This window comes from Pseudochaenichthys georgianus, chromosome 5 (assembly GCF_902827115.2).
Source record: "Pseudochaenichthys georgianus chromosome 5, fPseGeo1.2, whole genome shotgun sequence".
In the NCBI taxonomy this organism is placed as follows: Eukaryota; Metazoa; Chordata; class Actinopteri; order Perciformes; family Channichthyidae; genus Pseudochaenichthys; species Pseudochaenichthys georgianus.
The window spans coordinates 34,759,034-34,783,794 of NC_047507.1; positions in this window are offsets into that span (position 1 = coordinate 34,759,034).

Below are 24,761 nucleotides of genomic sequence, written 5' to 3' on the forward strand. Positions count from 1 at the left end.
AAATAATGCATTTGTAATATAACATGTCAATACAATGTAAACCCAAAACAGAAGTCAGACCAGTTTTGTTTCATTTCTGTATAAACCTATCGAGGGCATTTTAGACAATATCTCACTCCAAACTGCTGTTCTAAGTATCACTCTTTAAAGATCTTATTTATCATTTCTGATCAGGGTGTAAGGTACTTTTGTTTGGAACTTAAAGATTTGCAAGAGTTACATTTCGGTGGTACAAAAGTAACATTTACTCGTGCATTATGGAAAGGAGAAGAAACATTTCCAAATTGGCCCCCCGTCCAGAAGTCAATGTAAACTGCCACACAATGATTATCTCTTTACTGTTGTATTTCCATCCATAGCAGTTATTGACAAACAATTAAAATGTTTAGGAAATAAACTAAACTATTCATTATATCAATCAAATCCTACGTCCCAATGACACAAATTGCCTCGGGGGGCTTTCATAGTTAGTCCTTAGACTGTTGCAGCTGACGAGAAAGAACTCCCCATAAGAACCCTTACAATAAGTATAGGCTTTGAACAATCTTGGTAGTTTTAGTTTTATAATTAGGGTGTAAATGCGCTTACACTTTTCTCTCACTTTAAACTTTAAAAAATAAAATAAACACATTGACAACATTGAACCCAACTTCCTCCCGTAATTCCAGCATGGGATTTTACGATGAATTGTCTGATAGCTGGTTTGTTGATCCTTTGAGTGTAATGTTTGGACTTCATGCCAATACATCTGAAATCATCAGAGCAGGGCTGATAATGTTTTTATATTGTCCTGTTGTTTTTATATTGTCCTGTTGTTGCGTGTTGGCACCTTGAGTCGATTGTAATTTCGTTGTACCTGTACAATGACAAATAAAGATCTATCTATAAGTTATAATAAAATAAACAAACTCTAATTTCTCTCAACAGTGTGTAATACATTTCTTCATAACACCACCACACATATTTTTGTTTCATCTCCACCCAAAAAACCAACCCGGTATCACGGCAAGACGTGAACATGTGACGATTTACCATGCTGGGAGACGTGAAGATGTCACGGTTTCGTCCCTTCAAACGTGACAGTTACACGGTATTGATAACATGGCCCAACCAGTGGAGAAATACCTGGAAGAATAGATATATTGATAACGGATAATAATTACAGAGAACAGGAGGCAATCGCAGGCGAATGTTATGCATGAAAAGAGTTCTAACAGTTCTAACCAACTCTAACTATTTATTACAATGGCCTATTTTTATACGTACGACGGAATAACAGATATTTGTTCAATACCTCTCTAAGCTGAAACATGCTGTACCAATCATGTTGCGAACAATCAAAAGAAAAATGATATGTTAATCATGAATACCTGTATACATGCACAAACCTTTAGTACGTCGGCAGGTTGCCCCACTTCTGCTCCTCCTCTTTAGAGGACGCCCCTGAGCATCTTTGCCGACCCAGCGGATTCTGCTCCTGCTAGATGCTGCTCTGGCCCCGTCTTCTTCCTCCTTCAATAAAGTAGTCATGCATTTTCACAACAAGCTGCTTTTCATTCCCAGTTTATTCCTATTCACTTTGAATTACAAGCACATAATAATCAACCTAATCAGTACATCGGGCACACAACCAATACCATTGAAATTAAACAATTTACCTTTCGTTGTTTACAAAGTAAATCGGCAAGGAAAATGGCGTCTTCTAGCTGTCCCTCCCTAGAGTGTGTGTGTGTGTGTGTGTGTGTGTACACATGCTTATAAATACAAAAGAGAAAGTGTTAAAGAGACGGAGATGAAGATGGTAAGAATGGGGAGAAGACAGGAAGAAATGTAGGGAATGTAGCTCTGAGGAGGGAGAAGAGAAGAAATAGAAAAAGTGCTGTTTGATCTTGCTTTGGTTTGGAATCTGTTGAAAGAAAAAATACAGTTAACACTTTTGAATGCATGACAATTTACAATCTCACATATCATCAACAAGCTTTAACATTGGGGTAAATGACGAGTTAAAGCACTAATCAATCAGGGGCGCACTGGAACAAGGACAGCTCTGAACGTGTTGTCCTAAATAGGACCACAACAATCAGCGTGCAGTAAACAGTCTGTAGATGGTTGTCATGACATTTCTTCACAATACTATTAGTTGCCACTGTATGCAAGTATGACAGCCACAATAAGCCTTTTTCCAAGCTTTGTATATACAGTGCCAAAAGTATTTAGCTCAACATTTTCTTACATTAACTTTTTTTCCAACACAACATTTACATTGTTAGCAGTTATGTTTTGGTGTACTTCTAAAAAGGTAATTAGTTATTTGCTCGCTGTCAATTTATTGCCATTTATTTCAGATATATTTATTTATTTCAATTTAACAGCTAACTTGAATTTAACTTCTGTTAGACAGCTATCATACTGAATAAATATTTACTGTGAATGTATGGCATATAGCTGTCCAACAGAAGTTAAATCCATTTCTCACTTATTCTGACCATGTACCCCAAATAAAATAACCCAATAAAAAGAGTTGTTAAATAATAGTAAAGTCACATTTTAATAACTCATCTCTCTCGAGTTTTCTTTTGAGCTTTGCCAAAAGCCACTGTGTCAACAAGTGTCCTACTTGGGTTGCCGACCGGAGTTGTCCATCTCGCACATGCGCACTGCAGATCGGGCAGATCGGGTAGTGACAATAGCATAACGTTAGCATTTTGCTTCTGGCCATTAGATTTATGATTCGAAAATTATAAAAGTAGGGTAGATATGTGGAGATTATCAGGCTGAACAAAACGTGCATTTATCAAACGGGTTCGTTTTCCACAGATCTTATTACGAGCTATTTTCCAAAATCCTATGGAGAAATCCCATTGACGAGGGAACCAATAGTTGTAAAATGCTAACTCACTTCCGAGTTGTAGGACTCATCACTGCACTATATTCCCGGTCAAGTAAAGCTAATATGTGTTTAGCTAGCTCGTGCTTTAAAAAAACATGTAACGACAACTGATTTACTTGCAATAAACATTAAAATATTAGAGGCATGCGGTGCAGCACCTTACCTACTTGGCGAAGTCAGACAGACAGGAAGTTGTAGCCGATGTCCGGTGCGTTCATGGTCATCGGATAGTAATCGGTAGCATGGTGTTCACTTACTACCATGGTTGGGCCATGTTTATGGAGGACGGAACCTGACATAAGTATAAATAAATGAATGTGTAAATAAATGTATGAAGAAATACAGGAATAAATACGGAAATAAATAAATGAGGAAATAAATACACAAATAAATAAATGTGGAAATAAATACACAAATAAATAAAAGCATAAATGCATAAATAAACTTTGGAAATAAATATTTGAATGTATAAATAAATAAATAAAAGTGGAAAATAAAACAGAACACACGTTATTATATATCTTTAATATATTTCTACATTTACGGTAATTTACATTTATTTATTTATGTATTTCTGTGTCCGTATGCTAATGAGATGGGCGGGCGGTCCTAATCTCAGTCTGAAACATGATTGGTTACAGGAGTGTGATCATTTCTGACAGATTGGGTTTAGCAGAAGTGGCATGATTTTGTTCTCAGGAGGAGAATTTGAGAGAGTATTACCCAGAAAGTACACAGTAAAAGTACTTAATTTTATTGTTGGTAGCAGTCAAACTAGGACTGACTCCAACAGTGTCCGTTTTATTAAGAATTTATGGTAAAAATGATTTGTATCACTCTGAAAAAGAAAGCAGAAAAAACATGCATTATTTTACTCTTGTACTAGCGTCAGAGCCGCTTCTCAGCGATTACCGTAAACGCGTGATAAATCGTGCACTCAAAAATGAAGAGCTGCTGATTTGACCAAGCAAACGCGAGAGACGGCTGAGGTGACCGCAACGAACGTGTGCTTCAATAACATTTGGGGGCAAGTCCTCTATACATCGTTCCACACGAAACTGAACATAGTCTTTTGGTTCTCCATTCTCTAAATGGTCCGCTAATGATATCCAATTATCTCCAATGGCTCTTAAACCAATAAGCATAAATAAACCTGAGTAAATTTGAATTGTCAACTATTACAACTGTGGATAAACCATGGATGTATAAAGATAAGGGCTAAACAGTAATGCTCCTCCTGCATTCGAATCAGCGCTGTCAGCCAGGCGTTAGAAGTAGAGCCCAATCTGCCAGAAATGATCACACTCCTGTAACCAATCATGCTTCAGACTGAGGTTAGGACCGCCCACTTCATTAGCATATGGACACAGAAATACATAAATAAATGTAAGTGACCGTAAATGTAGAAATATATTAAAGATAATAACGTGTGTTCTGTTTTATTTTCGACTTTATTTATTTATTTATTAGGGCTGTCAGTCGATTAAAATATTTAATTGCGATTAATCGCATGATTGTCCATAGTTAATCGCGATTAATCGCTTATCTGTTCTAAATGTACCTTAGAGGAATATTTTTCAAGTTCTTAATACTCTTATCAACATATGAGTGAACAAATATGCTTTATGCTAATGTTTATTATCATTTGAACAATGACAAATAATTCTCATGAATATTAAACACAACAACCTCTGAACATTACAAATATTCGCCTCAATTCAACCTGGAACCTCTCTCATACAATAATACAATACAAATGGTGTGTGTGTGTGTGTGTGTGTGTGTGTGTGTGTGTGTGTGTGTGTGTGTGTGTGTGTGTGTGTGTGTGTGTGTGTGTGTGTGTGTGTGTGTGTGTGTGTGTGTGTGTGTGTGTGTGTGTGTGTGTGTGATCGTTGGAGCTATGTGCAACTCAAGGCATATGCTCGAACGGGAGCTGCCTGGACGCTGCAATCATGTTGCACTATCCGTGCTGAGTGTGCTGACTTTTCGTACAATGTCCTGCTGTCTATATGCTATAGCCACATTTAAGGAAGAGATTCCACCAATACTTAACTCGATAGCATGTCTGCATGTAGGGGAGGAAACTTATACAAAATGTACACCAACCCAAATTGATCATGTTGTTGATAGTGCTATAGATGCGCTGCGAATAAAGTTAGACTCTGTTGCTCCTTTGAAAAAGAAGAAAATAAAACAACATAGATTAGCTCCATGGCATAATGCCGAAACCCGCAAAATAAAGCAAAAGTCTAGACAACTTGAAAGGATATGGCGTTCCACTAAACTTGAAGAATCTCGTTTAATTTGGCATATTACTCTCAATGAATATAAGAAAGCACTGCGTAAAGCGAGGGCAGCCTACTACTCTTCATTAATAGATGAGAATAAGAATAATGCAAGATTTCTTTTCAGCACTGTAGCCAGGCTGACAGAGAGCCACAGCTCGATTGAGCCTTCTATTCCCATAGCACTCAGTAGTAATGATTTTATGTGCTTTTTTTAACGATAAAATTGTTACTCTTAGAAACAAAATTAATGACCTCTTGCCTTTGACCAGTATAGTGTTATCAACAGCTCCCGGAAATGTAAGTTCTAATATTACACTAGATCAGGGGTCTCCAACACGTCGATCGCGAGCTACCGGTAGCTCGCGGGCAGCTTTTCAGTAGCTCGCCGCTCGATTATCGATTATAGCGTAGTGAGGTTGTTTCTTGATTTTTAGGCCGCCGCTGGACAATAACGGTTTTTTATTTTAGAATGTTTTCTGTCACACGAATATCAAATTGGTCGGTGACGCAGAGATCAAGGAACAGACGTGACAGCGGCACAGCGACACCACACACGGAGCAGTCTGCTTTCTGCACCAACACCAGTCCAGAACCAACAGCGACACGGCCCGCTCTGAATCAGGCCGCGTCGCTGCGGCTCAGAGACACACAGGGAGGGATTTGTGTTTTTTGAAAAACACTCGTTATCGTCATGTCAGGTTTTTGGTGGATTTAATCAAGTCTTGGATTGCAGAGTATGGATGTCCTCTTGCTATTTTCAGTTGATAAATACTAAAGTTTGTGAAGGCAAGGGGAAAGCTTCCGCGATCACCGTCTCCTCTGTTCCTCCAAACCCCGCCCCCCCCATGAAAAATAATGAGTGACAGGCTGACAGTGACCCGATCGAAACTTTATTATTCACTTAATCACTGATTGAGATGATGAAGCTAACTTAGTCTCATACATTCATGGGATTTATGTAACAGTAAGACAGAGAATGTGAGTGTGCACCCACATGCACTATTTTAGTTTTTATACTCCTGTTGTCTGCTGTGTTCAGACTCAAGTCATGTGTGTGATGCGATGCCACATTCAGGACATTCAGTATCCTTTTTTTAACAGAAGACCATAGCTAGAAGCTGCAGCTCGACTGCAGAAGCATTATTTTTTTGTTTTTGAGGATGGAACAACTTCACACACAGATATATGGAGGCCTACAGTTGATTTATTATGGTTTAAAATGTCATGTCAAGACGAAGAAGAAGATGAAAAAGATGGCTGAACTGTTCAGTGTCAATCCTGTGGAGATGGAGATGGAGGTTATAAATCTCCAAAATCATGCTCAGCTGAAGTCTCAGCAAACTCACAACATTTCTGAGCCTTGTAGACCCAGAAAACTATAAGAACATTCACAAAGCAGTCTGCTTTGTTTGGTTCTGTTCTAGAGACCTTTGTGAAGCAGCTTTTTATGGCATGAATGCAATCTAAATACAGAACAAGGCTGACTGATGAACATGTACATGACTCTATTAGAGTGAACCTAAGTGGCTACACTTCAGCATACACCTGGTGGACTCCATGCAGCGCCAGTCCTCTCACTGACTGTAACAAAGAGTGAATGCACTTATTTGACCATAAGTGCCATAAGATGCTTGTCAGGTGGTGATTAAGGACATGTATGTGAATTCTCAGTGAAGTACTCACTATGTGGGCCATAATAATATGTGAGACATTTTCGTTTTCTTGGACCTTGATGTGAAGTTAAGATTTGTGATAAGCTTGAGCTATTGCAATTTCACACGTGTACTAAAGTATAGCTTAATTAAACTGATGAGCGCTATGTGAATAAATGTAAGCGATGTGATGCAAGTAGCTCTTGGCTACTTTCATTTTTTCAAAGTAGCTCTCAGATGAAGAAAGGTTGGAGACCCCTGCACTAGATAGTAAACTAGAATGCTTTTCAGCCATTAACCTTGAACAATTACATTCAATGATTCTCTCTTCCAAACCATCAACGTGCATGTTAGACCCAATTCCAACTAAGCTGTTGAAGGAAGTTTTTACATTAATTAGCACTTCTTTATTAAATATTATGAATATGTCTTTATTATCAGGCTATGTTCCACAATCATTCAAAGTAGCAGTGATAAAACCGCTTCTTAAAAAGCACAACCTCGATCCAGAGGTTTTAGCCAACTATAGACCTATTTCTAATCTCCCGTTCCTCTCAAAAATTCTTGAGAAAGCGGTCGCAAAACAGTTGTGTGATTACTTAAAAAACAATGATTTATTTGGAGATTTTCAGTCTGGCTTTAGAACACATCATAGCACAGAGACAGCTCTGGTTAAAGTCACAAATGATATTCTAATAGCCTCAGACAAGGGACTTGTCTCTATTCTTGTTTTGCTCGATCTCAGTGCTGCATTTGATACTATCGACCATGATATCCTATTGCAAAGACTAGAGCACTTAGTTGGCATACAGGGAACTGCTTTAGGCTGGTTTAGGTCCTATCTATCTGAACGCTCTCAGTTTGTACGTGTTAACGATGAATCTTCCACGCAAACCAAAGTTAGCCATGGAGTGCCACAGGGCTCAGTGCTCAGACCTATTTTGTTCACATTATATATGCTTCCGTTAGGCAATATTATAAGGAATCATTCTGTAAACTTTCATTGTTATGCGGATGATACTCAACTATATTTATCAATCAAGCCTGATGAAATTAATCATCTAAATACAATTCAAGACTGCCTTAAGGACTTAAAAACGTGGATGACCTTAAACTTTTTGATGTTAAACACGACCAAAACTGAAGTTATTGTACTTGGCCCGAAGAATCTACGAAACAAATTATCTAAAGATATACTAACTATGGATGGCATTAATTTGGCCTCCAGTGAGACTATAAGGAATCTTGGTGTTATATTTGATCAGGATTTATCCTTTAACGCCCACATAAAATCAATTTCAAGGACCGCCTACTTCCATCTACGTAACATTGCAAAAATCAGGCATATCTTGCCTCAAAACGATGCAGAGAAACTAGTCCATGCATTTGTTACTTCTAGGCTGGATTATTGTAACTCTTTATTATCAGGGAGTACCAAGAAGTCAGTCAAGTCGCTTCAGCTGATTCAAAATGCTGCGGCTTGTGTACTAACCAGAGTTAGGAAAAGGGACCACATTACTCCTGTTCTGGCTGCCTTACACTGGCTCCCTATAGAACACAGGATAGAATTTAAAATTCTTCTTCTCGCCTACAAAGCCCTTAATGGGCAGGCGCCATCATACCTTAAAGAACTCATTATACCCTACTGTCCTACTAGGGCATTGCGTTCCAAGAATGCAGGGTTGTTGGTTGTTCCTAGAATCTCTAAAAGTACAATGGGAGCCAGAGCCTTTTCTTATCAAGCTCCACATTTGTGGAATCAGCTTCCAGTTTGTGTTCGGCGGCAGACACCCTATCCGTTTTTAAGAGTGCGCTTAAGACCTTCCTTTTTGATAAAGCTTATAGTTAGGGCTGATTAGATTCAGCCCCTAGTTTTGCTGATATAGGCTTAGTTTGTCGGGGGACATCTTACTTCTTCCTTCTCTCTGTCTATACCTGTGTACTCTCATGTTCCGATTAACCCAGCTTCCCCAAATGTCTTTCTTTTTGGTGTCTATATACGCTGGGATCCGGAGTCATGGATGATCCTGCGGTCCTGTGTCCTGGATCGCGACCGCTGGATCTTGAGTCGTGGCTGTGGTCCTGGATGGATATCCTCGTGGATTCATCTTCCTATTATACACACATGCATCTCCAAACATTTGGACTACCTATGTTGCAAATGTATTATCTTCTCAATTTACACACGGCATCTATTGCACGTCTGTCCGTCCTGGGAGAGGGATCCCTCCTCTGTTGCTCTCCCTGAGGTTTCTCCCATTTTTCCCTTTAAACTGGGTTTTCTTTGGAAGTTTTTCCTTGTACGATGTGAGGGTCTAAGGACAGAGGGTGTCGTATTGTCATACTGATATTCTGTACACACTGTGAAGACCACTGAGACAAATGTAACATTTGTGATATTGGGCTATATAAATAAACATTGATTGATTGATTGATTGATTGATTGATTGATTGATTGATTGATTGATTTTGATTGATTGTCTGGCTTCCTGCATAAAGTCAAGTGCTCGGCGCAGTTGTGGCAAAATGTCGCTCGTCTGTTTTCATTTAAACAGCTCCTTATATCCGTTAGCGCAGCTAGCTAGCACCAGATGCTAACAACAACAATGCACGGAAGGTCTCTCTCGCTCGCTCGGGCCACACATACACACACCCTCCCGGTCCTCCCGATGGCCAGTCGGTGCCTGCCGGTGAGCGTGGAAGTGTGGTCTGCCACAAGCGGGCGGCAGGAGCGGGGCTGTCAGCATCAGCTTGTCGATGGTATTTTAAACTCGATGCGCTCTGAAACTACGGGGCGGCCGAGGAAAAAAATACACATGCGTTAATCGCGTTAAAATAATTAGTGGCGTACATTTTTTTTGCGTTAACTTGACAGCCCTATTATTTATACATTCATGTATTTATTTCCATATTTATTTATGCATTTATTCTTTTATTTATTTATTTGTGTATATATTTCCACATTTATTTATTTCTGTATTTATTTCCTCATTTATTTATTCCTGTATTTATTTATTTATTTATTTCTGTATTTATTTATTCCTGTATTTCTTCATACATTTATTTACACATTAATTAATTAATTTATACTTATGTCAGGTTCTGTCCTCCATACTTGTTAACAATACCGTGTAACTGTCAGGTTTGAAGGGACGAAACCGTGACATCTTCACGTCTCCCAGCATGGTAAATCGGCACATGTTCACGTCTTGCCGTGATACCGGGTTGCAAAAAACAAGACAATGGTAGTATTTTAGACATATGATTAGTCATAGATTATTATATGATTTTTAAACTAATTGACACCATTAATTCATTCACATTTCTGAGAATCTGCATAAATCTTTTGATTGTTAAAATAATAAATGTGATCAATTTAAAGGAATAACAATATGGTTTGAATAAAATGCGCTTTTTGATGTCTTTTATACATAAATATGTGTCCCCGTTGTGTAAGGAGACTCACAAAGTGTCAGAAATTACAACCCTCTCTCTTTTCCTCCATACCCACATCTCTAAAAACGGGGGTACAACGGAGCTGATCCAGAGAAATCCAGAGAAAACATGGCCGAACTTCGTTTTATTCTCGGTGGAAAATGCCTATTTTAAAGTTAGTTTGGCCATTAAAATGCGTTTTGATGTCATTTGATGCGAGAAATATGAGTTGTTATTTCAGATTATGTGTGCAGTGGATGTACATGATCTTTAGTTTGCTAGTTATTACGAAGATTACTTCAGGAAATCGCGACGTTTTCATTGTTACCAAGGTGGTTGCTAGGGACGCTGCTATCGATATTATTTCTGTTATGTTGTGTAACTGTTTAATGGTGTTATCTTTATTGCTACCCCCTTCCCCGTCAATGTATAGTGTTGGTCCACAGCGCAAACATATTAGTTTAACAAAATCCGCATCTAAAGATAGCCTACGTTATTTCCCCCTGTGCAATTCCAGTCTCACATCTCACATCACATCGTCATTAACAAATACCGGAAACAGACCGAAAACATTTAAAAAAAATAAAATAATACTTTATTCCGGGTGTGCTTGCTTTTCTCTTTGAAAGTCATCACATAACTGCATTGTAATACACGGTTCGGCTGCATTAAATATTACATATCTGCCGTAGTTCTGTATTTATAGAGCCCTGATGAGAAGACTTCTAGACAAACATGAGGAACTGAAAACGGGACGTGGATCATAAATATATCAGCCATTAAACAACATCTTACATTTCTTTCCACACAATACGTCTCCTTGCAGTATCAACACTAATTCGGCTGACTTTTATATTTGATCCAATTGGTAGATATGCTGTATTTACACCATAAAGGTGCACAGCTGATATAAAGGGACACCTAGTGGATAAAGCATGTTATTGAATTTCATTATTTGTATTATTAGATATTAATAGGATCCCTATAAAGTATATTCAATACTCGTTCTCTACTAATAGTTAATTAAAGACTGTATATAATGACTATTTTGCACATCCCTTTCAAGATTTCAAGATTTTCTAAGGTTTATTGACATATCATAGGCCTACACAACTATGGTGTAGTTCTGCACTGAATGAAAAACTTGGGTTGCAGGTTCCTCAATAGTGCATTACAAGACATCTATCAATATTTGTGCATACCTCCAGCAATGTTATGTTGAAGCACTTATTTTAACTGATATTATACATAATGTATTACTCTTATAAGATGTATGTAGATATTTCATCTCCGGCCTTGTCAGGTATTGAACAATCAATAAATAAAGAACACAGAATTGTTAAATATAAAACACAGAATTTGTGTGATTATACTAAATGATTTACAAATAAACACAACTGCGTATTTAACTGTTACACATGCTGATGTAACCCAAATGTTCCAACTTGGGATCAATAAAGTATATCTTATCTTAAGCTGATCGATGGCTACTGCCATATTTGCACAATTTGCCTCTGAACCTTGACAAGTGCATGTTTCAGGCTTATCAATTAATGTAATGTTATCAATTAACAACAGGGGTCACAAACATAAGACCAGCTGTTAAATAAAGCTCTTCTGACCTTAGCTGGCATGTGTGTATATATATTAATGCTGCCCATTATGGGCACGAGCAATTTTCACCCATTTATTAATTATATGTTTTAAATTTGAGTGTTTCCTATCCCTTAAACCTCCAGGGATGTACACAGTTGAATACTGGCAACTTCTTATTATGGGAAATACGAAAACATCTTTTAAAACTCAAAGTCGACGTGCCATAGATAGAGAACATGTTGCGAAACAGAATAGCCAGCATGTGTAGTTCTGGGGACGGGGTGGGGGAGGGGGGGGGGGTACGCGGTGGACCCGTTCAAATCCAGTTTTGGACAGTCTGCTGTGGTTCCATCCCATTTCAAGTGCTGTTCGAGAATCGGAGCACACTCTCCAATCCCAGAGCTTGAGGACTATCACGGGGTTTGTCAAACAGAGCACATGGTGTAGTCCAAACGATAGCTGGGGATTCTGGGTAGTGTAGTGTCTTCTGCCATCCTTTACTCCCAAAAAATATTTGTTTCTCCGAATCGAAGGGGAAAAATACAAAAGCATTGCACACAATTTAAACCAATCAATGTTGTGTAATTAACAAGGATAATCTGGTGTTTTTTAGTCGATGAGTAGTGCAGATATCACTGTAAAATCAATCGACAGTAAGAGGAATACTTACTTCCGGGTGTACAATTCTGTTATCCAATGGGAATGGACGCTCACATTACCTTTAAGGGCAGTCGACACAAACGAATGCCGTGCTTCCATGAGCGTCAAATCCCGCCGCAGATGGGAATACATTGCAATCAGTTGAAAGCTATTTGCATCCCTTTATGACGCTGAAGGAGTCTAGGAGCGTCACAACTGGACGCCACCGACACTGACCAAACGTCGCTCCTGGACGCTTAGGGACTGAGAGTGTGTTGGTCAATAAGCCTCACCTTCTTGGCAACAAGCCAACAACTGTATTGTTTTTGAAGTGGTGGAGAGACAATGCACAGTTTTACCCACTGCTGTCACCCATGGCCAAAGCATATCTGTCCCAGCAACATCAGTAGGCTACCAAGCAAAAGAGTTTTTTCCACAGCAGGGGATATTGTAAACGCCCAAACATCCCAGCTTCTACCTGGAAATGTGGAGTGAGTTAGAGTTGAGTTACTTGAAAAACTAAAGTGAAACTTGATTTATTCTATTGCAGGGTCTGATTGTTATATTGTTGAGACTTTAAAATACTACTATCCTATTAAAATGCTGTACAAATCAGATGTATTATTTAATAAATTAAAAAATTAAAAAAATTCACATTTTTTTCCTTTATTTTTCAATATCGCGATAAATATCGTACCGTGGACTTTTTATCGCGATATTATCGCACCGTGAGTTTTTGGTATCGTTACATCCCTAACTTTTACTGTGTACTTTTTGAGTAATACTCCCCTCCTGAGTACAATCATTCATGTATTCTGCTATATTTGTTGAGGGATAAAAATATTTGTTACCATAAGTTCTACATGGAATTTATACTGTTGGACTCAGTACTACTTGGACTACTACCACAAGTACAATCAAGTATTTTTACTCTGTACTTTTTGAGTAATACTTGGTTAAACTCCTGTCCTGAGTACAATAATTCATAGTTCATATACAATACAGGAATTAATGTACTCAGGACGGGAGTTTGACCGAGTATTAATCAAAAAGTACACAGTAAAAGTAGTTGATTGTACTTGTGATAGTAGTCCAAGTAGTACTGAGTACTGACTGAGTCCAACAGTATCAATTTCATGTGGAACTTTTTGCAAAAAAGAATTGTATCCCTCATCAAATATAACAGAATACATGAATTATTGTAGTAGGCTACTAAGTCCAACAGTACACATTTTATTAAGAACTTATGGCTAAAAATCATAGCAGTCAAACTAGGACTGAGTCAAACAGTGTCCGTTTTATTAAGAACTTATGGTAAAGCAGAAAAAACATGCATTATTTTACTCTTGTACTAGCGTCAGTACAGTGCCGCTTCTCGGTGATTACCGTAACGGCCCAATAAATTGCGCACTCAAAAATGAAGAGCTGCTGATTTGACCAAGCAAACGCGAGAGACGGCTGAGTTGACCGCTGTACCGAAACGGACGACAGTATCTTAATATCTTCTGAAAACAAATGCCAGAGTCACACACACACAAACACACACCCTGGTGACCGGACATCTCCTTCATAAATAGAATAATAAGGTGTAACAATCGGGCAGTTCGATGTGTGTGTGTGTGTGTGTGTGTGTGTGTGTGTGTGTGTGTGTGTGTGTGTGTGTGTGTGTGTGTGTGTGTGTGTGTGTGTGTGTGTGTGTGTGTGTGTGTGTGTGTGTGTGTGTGTGTGTGTGTGTGTGTGTGTGTGTAGAGGTGTGTGGCTATAACGAAGCAGCATGCAGTCGCTCTTTAGCTGTCTAATGAAGGTAAACACAGCGAAGGCTGTGTGTAAAAGGCACAGTCAATCAATCAATCAATGTTTATTTATATAGCCCAATATCACAAATGTTACATTTGTCTCAGTGGTCTTCACAGTGTGTACAGAATATAAGTATGACAATACGACACCCTCTGTCCTTAGACCCTCACATCGTACAAGGAAAAACTTCCGGAGAAAACCCACAGTTTAAAGGGAAAAATGGGAGAAACTTCAGGGAGAGCAACAGAGGAGGGATCCCTCTCCCAGGACGGACAGACGTGCAATAGATGCCGTGTGTAAATCGAAGAGATAATACAGTTGCAACATAGGTAGTCCAAATGTTTGGAAATGCATGTGTGTATAATAGGAAGATGAATCCACGAGGATACCCATCCAGGACCGATGATCCAGGACCACAGCCACGACTCGCGATCCAGGGATCGCGATCCAGGGCACAGGACCGCAGGATCATCCATGACTCCGGATCCCGGCGTATATAGACACCAAAAAGAAAGAGATTTGGGGAAGCTGGGTTAATCGGAACATGAGAGTACACAGGTATAGACAGAGAGAAGGAAGAGGTAAAATGTCCCCCGACAATCTAAGCCAGGGGTAGCCAACACGGTGCCCGCGGGCACTCAGTCGCCAAGAAAATCCAAAATGTATAAAATACACAAAACAAAAAAGGAAATGTAATTAAAAGAATCTACCCTATGCATAAACAAAACCTAAATCATAGCGAACTCTATCTACTTACTACAACTCTATATATATCTAACACCCCTCCTCCCCCCACTCCCACAATGAATATCGACCAATCACGTTCTTGCTTGATTTGCGGGACCAGCGTTGCAGTCGGGAAGAAAAGCAATGTGGCACCTCCCCGCTGATTTTCCTTCTGGCAGAATCTACACTACACATCATCCCCATTGAACACAGCTTAGTCATGCCAGTCTATACAACACATGAGGGGCAGAGTTTTACTCTGTGTGTTGTAACTTGCATATATTTGTTCCACTTGACGCACACACACGCATGGCGTAATCTCCAGGGGAGACATGTCCCCCGCTCTTTTCGAAATCCCGTTTGTGTCCCCCCACTTTACAAATATGTTTATTATTTTTTAACGCAAGCCGTCATCGCCACGGAGGAGCACACAGCCTGTGTGTGTGTGTGTGTGTGTGTGTGTGTGTGTGTGTGTGTGTGTGTGTGTGTGTGTGTGTGTGTGTGTGTGTGTGTGTGTGTGTGTGTGCGCGCGCGTGTGTGAGTGAGAGAGAGCACCCCATTTATCTATTTAATATAGATAAAGTAAGAAATCACTCCAATGTGTACAATAGGACAGTACAAAAAACAGTTTGAAAGGGGAGTGATTAGTAAAATATGCATAAATAAAAAGAAAGAATGCTAACTAGGTAACATAATGTTATTGGTTGTGATAAAGATGTTTGGATTATTGAAAAGTATACAGCTCCCTTTCATCTGAGTGTTGAGAGCTGTATCCATAAATTCATGTTGTGCTCAAAGTGCTCCAGATTGATGCATTTAACTTCAACATTTAAAAAAAAATCTTCCCGGGGGAGCATGGACCCCACTAGAGGAGGTGAGGTCCCCCCTGGAGGATGTGAGGCCCCCCCTAGAGGAGGTGAGGTTCACCCCCAAATAAAGCAGGTTAAAATAATTAAATTGCATACATGTTCTTTTAGTAAACACTGAAAACGGGTCCCACAGACCCAAACAGCACAAAAAGGTTAAAGGTAAGCATATACTAATGTTAAAATGTGCTAAATATATACACTGCAAAAAACAAAAAAGAGAGGAGTAAAAGTAGCCCCCGACTTGTTTTATTTTTAGAAAGTAGCCCTCATCCTAAAAAAGGTTGGTGACCCCTGATCTAAGCCATATCAGCAAAACTAGGGGCTGAATCTAATCAGCCCTAACTATAAGCTTTATCAAAAAGGAAGGTCTTAAGCGCACTCTTAAAAACGGATAGGGTGTCTGCCTCCCGAACACAAACTGGAAGCTGATTCCACAAATGTGGAGCTTGATAAGAAAAGGCTCTGGCTCCCATTTTAGAGACTCTAGGAACAGCCAACAACCCTGCATTCTTGGAACGCAATGCCCTAGTACAGGGGTGGGGAACCTTTTTCCTCTCAAGGGCCCTTTACATTTTTTCAACATCCTCCGAGGGCCGTACAAATGATTGACCTCTGCTTAAAAATACTAAAATCACAGCCCATTCATTTGGCCTTTCTTTCATGCTGAAAAAAAAAGCAACCTCTTAATCCAGATATCTTACCATGACTTTCCTATCAATGTAGACATGATTTAAGTGAGTGGGGGGGGGGGGAGATTTTTTTTTTTAAATGTTGAAGTTAAAAGCACCAATCTGGTGCACTTTGAGAGCAAAATTAAGAGATCTATGGATACATCTCTCAACACCCATATGAAACAGAACTGGAAGCAGATTTCTTTTTCTTTATGGATATTTTACAAATCACTCCCCTTTCAAACTGTATTCTTGTTCATTTATAAGAACTTTTTTTTTACTGTCATATAGTATTTTATACCTGTTTTTCCTTTAGTCTCTTATTTTTTTAGAACTATAATGATCATATAAAGATGTGCCTTTACCTCACTGGTTGTAGAAAAAGCTTCTTATATTCGTTAGCATAGCTAGCTAACCAGATGCTAATAACAACAAAGTTATTGACTGTATGATCAGTGTGACAGATGAACAGATCGCCACTGGGCTCTCAACTAAAGACACAGCCACGCAGAAACTGCGGCATGTGTACGGCTCCTTATGGATACTGCGATTTGTGAAGTCCCGGCCCGGAGCCGCGTTCTGGTGCTCTCCGTCAGAACTGCATCCCTGTCAGATGAGACATATACCACGTGATGACACGTTAGGCTCGTGTTGTATTCAAGGACCCTGACCTTGGCCAGGAAAAACAGGTACTCGCTTGTTTATTTTTTTTTGCGGTCTAGATTTCTTAATTTTTTTTCTTTTTTTCGTGTGTTTAGAAATGACCTCGAGGGCCGTACCAAACGGTCTCGCGGGCCGTATACGGCCCGGGGGCCGGAGGTTCCCCACCCCTGCCCTAGTGGGACAGTAGGGTATAATGAATTCTTTAAGGTAAGATGGCGCCTGCCCATTAAGGGCTTTGTAGGCGAGAAGAAGAATTTTAAATTCTATCCTGTGTTCTATAGGGAGCCAGTGTAAGGCAGCCAGAACAAGAGTAATGTGGTCCCTTTTCCTAACTCTGGTTAGTACACGAGCTGCAGCATTTTGAATCAGCTGAAGCGACTTGACTGACTTCTTGGTACACCCTGATAATAAGGAGTTACAATAATCCAGCCTAGAAGTAACAAATGCATGGACTAGTTTCTCTGCATCGTTTTGAGGCAAGATATGCCTGATTTTTGCAATGTTACGTAGATGGAAGTAGGCGGTCCTTGAGAATGATTTTATGTGGGCGTTAAAGGATAAATCCTGATCAAATATAACACCAAGATTCCTTACAGTCTCACTGGAGGCCAAATTAATGCCATCCATAGTTAGTATATCTTTAGATAATTTGTTTCGTAGATTCTTCGGGCTAAGTACAATAACTTCAGTTTTGGTCGTGTTTTACATCAAAAAGTTTAAGGTCATCCTCGTTTTTAAGTCCTTAAGGCAGTCTTGAATTTTATTTAGATGATTAATTTCATCAGGCTTGATTGATAAATATAGTTGAGTATCATCCGCATAACAATGAAAGTTTAGAGAATGATTCCTTATAATATTGCCTAACGGAAGCATATATAATGTGAACAAGCTCCGCTTCCTACTTGGCGAACCAGTAACTTTCTCGTGTGCACGAGAAATCGTGATGAGCAAAACCATGTCACTTGGCCCAGGTGGTTTCCACAGAACGGACAAAACATGTTTAACGACCATAAAGGTCCATAAGTACCGGCGGTCTATCGCCAAAACAAACTTAAGTTTGTCTCAATCACTTGCACATCACTTCTGGTATGAATGGGCATTCCCTTTCCGGTTTGATTCTCTAGTTCAGGGGTACTCAAATACAAATCTTAAAAGGTCCAAACATTTGTTTTCAATAAGATAAAGGTCCGTTTATTACGGTCATTCAAACTTTTAAACAATTGCAACAAGATTCTTAAAACGAGGTTGCAAAAACTAAAATAATCTGTATGCAGCAGTTTTCATTGTTATTGTGTCTGTGCTTGACATCTCAGAGTCGCAGTGTAAGAGCTGCAGTTATGAATAAAGGCAGCGGCACCCTCTTTCATTCAGCATTCCCATTATTGCTTTATAAATGTCTTGCCCCCTTTAGTGTCCACTGAGGTTCGTCAGGCCCAACACATCTTCAACAAACTCCCCCTTTGCCTCATCATAAAAACTCACAAACACCAGCAACTGAGCAATGTCAGTGGTGTCAGTGGACTCATCCACAGCTAAGGAAATGCACTGTGCATTTTGCATTCTTGTATACTTCATTATCCAGTTAAATCAAAGTGGTTACCTTTTGGCTGGGCAGTGTAGTTTTACACACCGTCTTTTTTTACTTTCTCAGGACTGAAAACTGTTTTTTGGGGGCAGACCTCCACAAAGAAGAACATATATTTACACACATAAGGTCATCATCTTAACAGTTTTGTATGCTCATCCGTGAGCAGAGCATCAAGTTGACATGTCTATAGAGGCTTTGCATATGACGTCACGGGTGACGGGACGTCAGCCCAGCGGCCATACTGGAGTACCAAAACAGACACCGTAATACTCATACCTGTTTTTAATCGGGCATATAATGGTGAACTTCTCCCGTTCATTGAGCCTTTACATTCTGTTACATCCCAATCAAACCATATCAGATTGAAAAATATGATATGTTTGTATTGTAATTATTATTACATTAATGTCAATGTGGTACTTGGTCAATTAAATGTCTTGATGGTCAGAAAAGTGATTTGGGGTTTGGTTGTGTAGGGGAATGTTTGAAACATTATTTAAGATGTTTTCAGGCATGGAAGATTAATGTTTTTCTCTCAAGTTTTCTATTGTCAGATTGGACACATCCTAAATTGCTTGAATGTGGTTTCAGACCTGCACTGCGCACTGTAATAGTACTGGTAGAATATTCAAGCTTGGGTAAATACATTTGGAGAAAAACAATTGAAAGGGCAAAGTATTATATTTATTACAGGTTTCCAATTTACCCATTGAAAAAGGGTGAAAAACAAGTATGCTCCTTTAACTGTAAGCTGCAGAGATCACCTCACATAACAGAGATAGATTAAAATTGTGTCCATATTACAGTTTTTTTCAATGCTAAAACACATTTTTTGAAAGCAGGGCTTATTTTCTCAAAACACATTCACAAAACCATACACACAAAGTGCAAAACACCTCATATATACTGCATATATAATCACATAAATATATACACTGTCATTCAGATTGATTAATACTTCTGTTTCTTTTGAGAGGGGACATGCTGATGACATTTGTCACAATACCAGCTTCCTTTGGGGGCAACTGTTATACCAACACATTCAAAATGAAACCAGGTAGTTTCACAATTTGTGTTATCACATCCTATCATGGGAAGCTTTTCCTCTCCACGACAAAGGCACCATTTGGGTACCAGTGGTTGGGTATCGGTTGGCTGAGTCAGAGTGGCACATACAGCAGGGTCTGGTATCAGGCAGAGAGGCCTTTTTGGTGCAGTAATGGAGACTGGTGTAGTTGCACTGGAAATTCTGGTGAAGAATTGCCCACTCAACTCGAGGAGAATGACCTTCTGAAAGAATTCATGAGCTTTGGGGTATACCTTCTCCCAAAAGTCAATATCTGGGGTTATGCGTTCAAGATGAATCTTTCCATTCACCCACAGAACAAAGTCAGCATATTCAACATCACACAAAAATAACTGGGTCTGCACTTGATAGAAATAGGCATGGGTCTTCTTCAGCCTGTCCTGTCCATCACGTGATTCCAGACATGTATGGTCTGACGGTGCAGCAACACAGTAGGGGCATTTAATTTCCAAAACACCTACACCACAGCACTTGCAGGACACAACACCATCTGGAGTAGCACCTAAATATGGATATGTTGGCGATAACACGAGCCCAGAGTCCTGGCAAATGAAACTGTCATGTTGATTCATAATTGTAATGTGATCTTCACGTGCTGATTTCTCGTGATTACATCCCCATTCAGTAGCTGCAGTTTTACATTTTGTGGCTTCTGGGTAACAAATAGCTTTAATCAAGCTAAGCGATGGTTTACTTGCACTTGTTGAACATGCTGCCTTCATACGAGATGCTGTAATCCGCCCAGCTCTGTATCGATACCAGAGTTTGGATTTGGCCTGTGTTTTTGTGGCCTTCTCAATGACATCCGCCTCCGGCTTGGTGATAGCTACATTGATCCCTTGGCAATGTTCTGTAAGGGCTTTATGGTCCATTTCTAGGCAGTTCTCACTTTTTAAACTAGAAAGCGGCTTAGGAAAAGTCACTTTTGGGACAAAATCGGCATTGTGTGGAGCTGAGATTGTCAATATTACACACTTCCTTCCAGTAGATTTCAGTGATGCCAGGAAAGACTGTTGCTCAGCATCTGTCGCTTTTGGAATTTCCCTTGAGTGACGTAAAAGTGGTGTTGTTGTTGTTGTTGTTGTTGTTGTTGTTGTTGTTGTTATTGTTGTTGTTGTTGTTGTTAAATTAGCTGCATCACCAAGACTGTCAATTGCTTGGCTTAAACGATTCCTTCGGGTTTTAGCCGAAGTAAAGTCAATGTCAGCAACAGGGGAAGGTGTTACATCCTTCACTGATCCAGGTAGAAGCCAATACGCCTTTTCCTGGGTAACTGTCTTGGCATCACGTATCCGTACAGATGTTTCAATGTAGAACAGGAGAGATGCAACATGGGTACATGTCGATCCCAAACCAGCCTTGCCATTGTAGTTAGCTGTGATGACTGCACCATCCTTCTTCATCAGTACCCACGGATATGTTGGCGGCAGCCCAATACTCTGAGAATGCAATATCTGAAAAATAAAATACAAAAATATTATTGGATTGTTGACTATTTAGAACCACCAATATTTTGGTCCAACTTTACTTTCAAATACTGATTGTTTACACAACCAGTGGGTGGTCAGCTCTTGTCATATTCCTATGCTAGGTAGCCCATAACAGAAGCTGACAACCAAGAATAGGTTCACAACTTTTGTAATTTAAATATATTGCAATATATAATAAAGCTTTAGTTATAAAGACCTTTTCATAAAGCACGTGTAGCTCAAAGTGCTTTACAAAATGGCACACATCACAAGTTAAAAATAAACTACAAGAAACTCCCCTCAGATCAGATTTTAAGACCTTTACAGGTACATGCAGCATAGCATGGTTAAGAGACACGAGGAGGTAAAAGGTATGATAATACAAATAAATAATAAGACACAAGACTACGTTTATTGATGCAACAATATCCCTATAAAATAAAGTAAACATATAGATATAGGTACAACAAAAATAAAAGCTGGTGTTTAAAAATGTCCACTGAGTTGGCCTCTGATATTTCTTGGTAGCGTAGTGGATAAAAGCAGCCTCACACATTTTATTTTGGGAGACTTTAGGGATATTTAAAAAGCCAGCTGAAGAGGACCTCAAGAAATATTTACTCACTTTTCCAGCTATTACAGCCACATCTCCTTAATATGCAACGCAAACGTCGCAGATCCACCCGGATGTGAACTGGTTATGTGCATCGAGTCCTTTGTACGCCTTCATTTCCTCCATGGTGTACAATGGAATAGGCGAAAAAACCAGGTAGTTCACGATATCACGGTAGGAAAGTGAAGGCCATGAATTTATGTCGGTGCTGTAATCCTTAACGGGAATCAAATAAGGGTCCACCGAACCAATCGACGCACATTTGTCTCTGTAAACGGTCTTATCCTCCGGATTTAGTGATTCGTAGTAGCCTTTCATTTTCGCCATTTTTTAACGCTGCCGCCAGTAGAGTGGTACTCCAAGATGTCTGCCGCGAAATCCCGTGACGTCATTAGGAAGCCTCTATTACAGCTGAATGCGGCGATTACCATTTTGTTCAGCAAAACGCCTCACAAAATGAGTAAGATCCAAAGCTTTAGTGCGTTTTGATTCAATGCTCAATACAGCCACACTTGACAGTCTCTTATCTGTCATTATAGACTGCAAATTCCTAATTTCTTCAGTACTTGGGTGACCCTCCAGAAAAACGCGATTCTGCGATCGCAGAATTTACCGCGTAATCAGCTAAATGGCGCAGATTTTTAAAAGGCCGCATATTTATCAAAAGGCCGCATAATCCCCGCATTGTTCCACACAAAGTTGAGAAAAAAAAAATTAACTTGTCTTGACGTGAAGTGATGATGATGATGACGCGATGTCATCAGCTCGCGCATCACAGAAGGTAAACAACACCGTAGAGTGAACGTGTGGACGAGAGAGAAAACACCAAGATGAAAAAATCTCATCTCAATCTCATTTACCGACGAACATTTCTGCTAAAGACCGGGCAAAGCAGTACCCCGATGTTTTGCACGAAAGTGGGGGGGGGGAACTATTCTGCAACCCGTGCAACTCTGTGTTGGAGCATAAGAGAAAATCGACGGTGACGACCCAAACACAATTCATTCAAACATTCGAAAATGCTTTCTGCTGCTGCGGACAAGAAAGCCAAACAACACACGTTCACCGAGGCATCAACCTCCAAAACCCTTTCGAGGGTTACAAGAAACGAGGTGAGTAGCCTACAAGATTGAAGCTGGTCAGATAACGAACGAGTAAATGAAAACAGAATGAGGCGGAGAAGTGTGTGTGTGTGTGTGTGTGTGTGTGTGTGTGTGTGTGTGTGTGTGTGTGTGTGTGTGTGTGTGTGTGTGTTTGTGTGTGTGTGAGAGAGAGAGTGTGATTAAAATAGCCCAATTGCTTTTACAATAAATAAACATTGAATGTGTTTAATTGAATAGTAAAGGGGTTTAACGTTAGTGGCAGGTTGTGTGTGAGAGAGAATAAATAAATAAGACAGCCCAATATTTATTTTTTCCGCATATTTCGCAACTTTCCGCATATGGGGTGGCAGCTGGGGGTGCCACCCCGGTAGGTGAAACTAGGCTACTAGCTACAGTACGATGCAACTAGATGAGCTGTTAACTCTCGCTCTGACTTTTTTTTTTTTAAACTCTCGCTCTGACTCAGACAGGTTGAAAGAGACGACACACGTATTTTTCCCACCCGCATTCCACGAAGACCCGCCCTACTGTGCCTCTGATTCGCAGATTGTTGGTGGGGGAAAAAAACGCTGACGGGATGCTGAATGTGATTGGACCAATGCGTTGACAGACACACAGACAGTGGAACAGTCGGACATGCAGAGCAGTGGATCAGAGCCCTAGAGAGATAAGAGTTACGACACTCTAGACCTCCGTTGTAAAAAATGGCGGCGCCTACTTCCGGGGTTTGGACATCGAAATAGTTCCAAATATTGTCATTTGGGCGTTGGACCTCATTCACTTACATTACGGCACGTCGATTAGTTCCAGAGGTAAGTTGCTGAAATATCGAACTCTTTTGAATTGTCAACTGTCTATATTGTATCAGAGGCCCTTTATGATGCTTATAGAGAGGCGAAGTCACGCCCATCTACTTCTGGCTCATGGGACCCCGGAAGCGAAAAATGTACATTGAATTCAATGGAGAGAGAAAACGTATCTTTTGATCCCGTTTGAATTGTGCCACGAACTACACATATGATGTTTGTCAATCTTAAACAATAAGTTCCATGTCAAAAAAGTCACATTTTGTCGTAAAACTGTTGAAATATAAGACTATGAAAAATACGCGACTAAAAAGACTACACATCCCAAATCCCATTCTGGGTCGCGAAAGGGATGTCACAGGCGATAATTCTCCAAGTGGTTGCGACTCGTAATTAAAGCGAAGAAGAAGATCAAGATCTCATAACTGATTTATTCCGTCCAATAAATAAGAGATTGCTAAAAATAAATTCACTTTTACAAGATGCCTGTGTGCTTTGTACCAGGTTGTAATCACATAAGTGATCATACCACTTGCTCGTTCTATCGATTCCCGTCTGATGAAAGGACCAGGAGTCGCTGGATCAGACATATCAGGTAATATACATGTTGTGCATGATGGAACATAGTCAAGTTAGCTACCTAGCTAGTAGCGACGAGTAGCGAGCACGTTAGTTAGCATTACATTACTTAGCCTTGTCATTTTTAGTAGCCTTACCATGAAGTTATTATTTTATTACATGAAGTAAGAGTAAGAGTAGTCATGATGGTAAGTATTTCGTGAAACATTTGAAGAGTAGCCTACTGCGCCATCCACCGGGTGCTATGGAAGCAGTCAGGGAGAGTCGAAGGCAGGCAGGGAGCTTTGCAT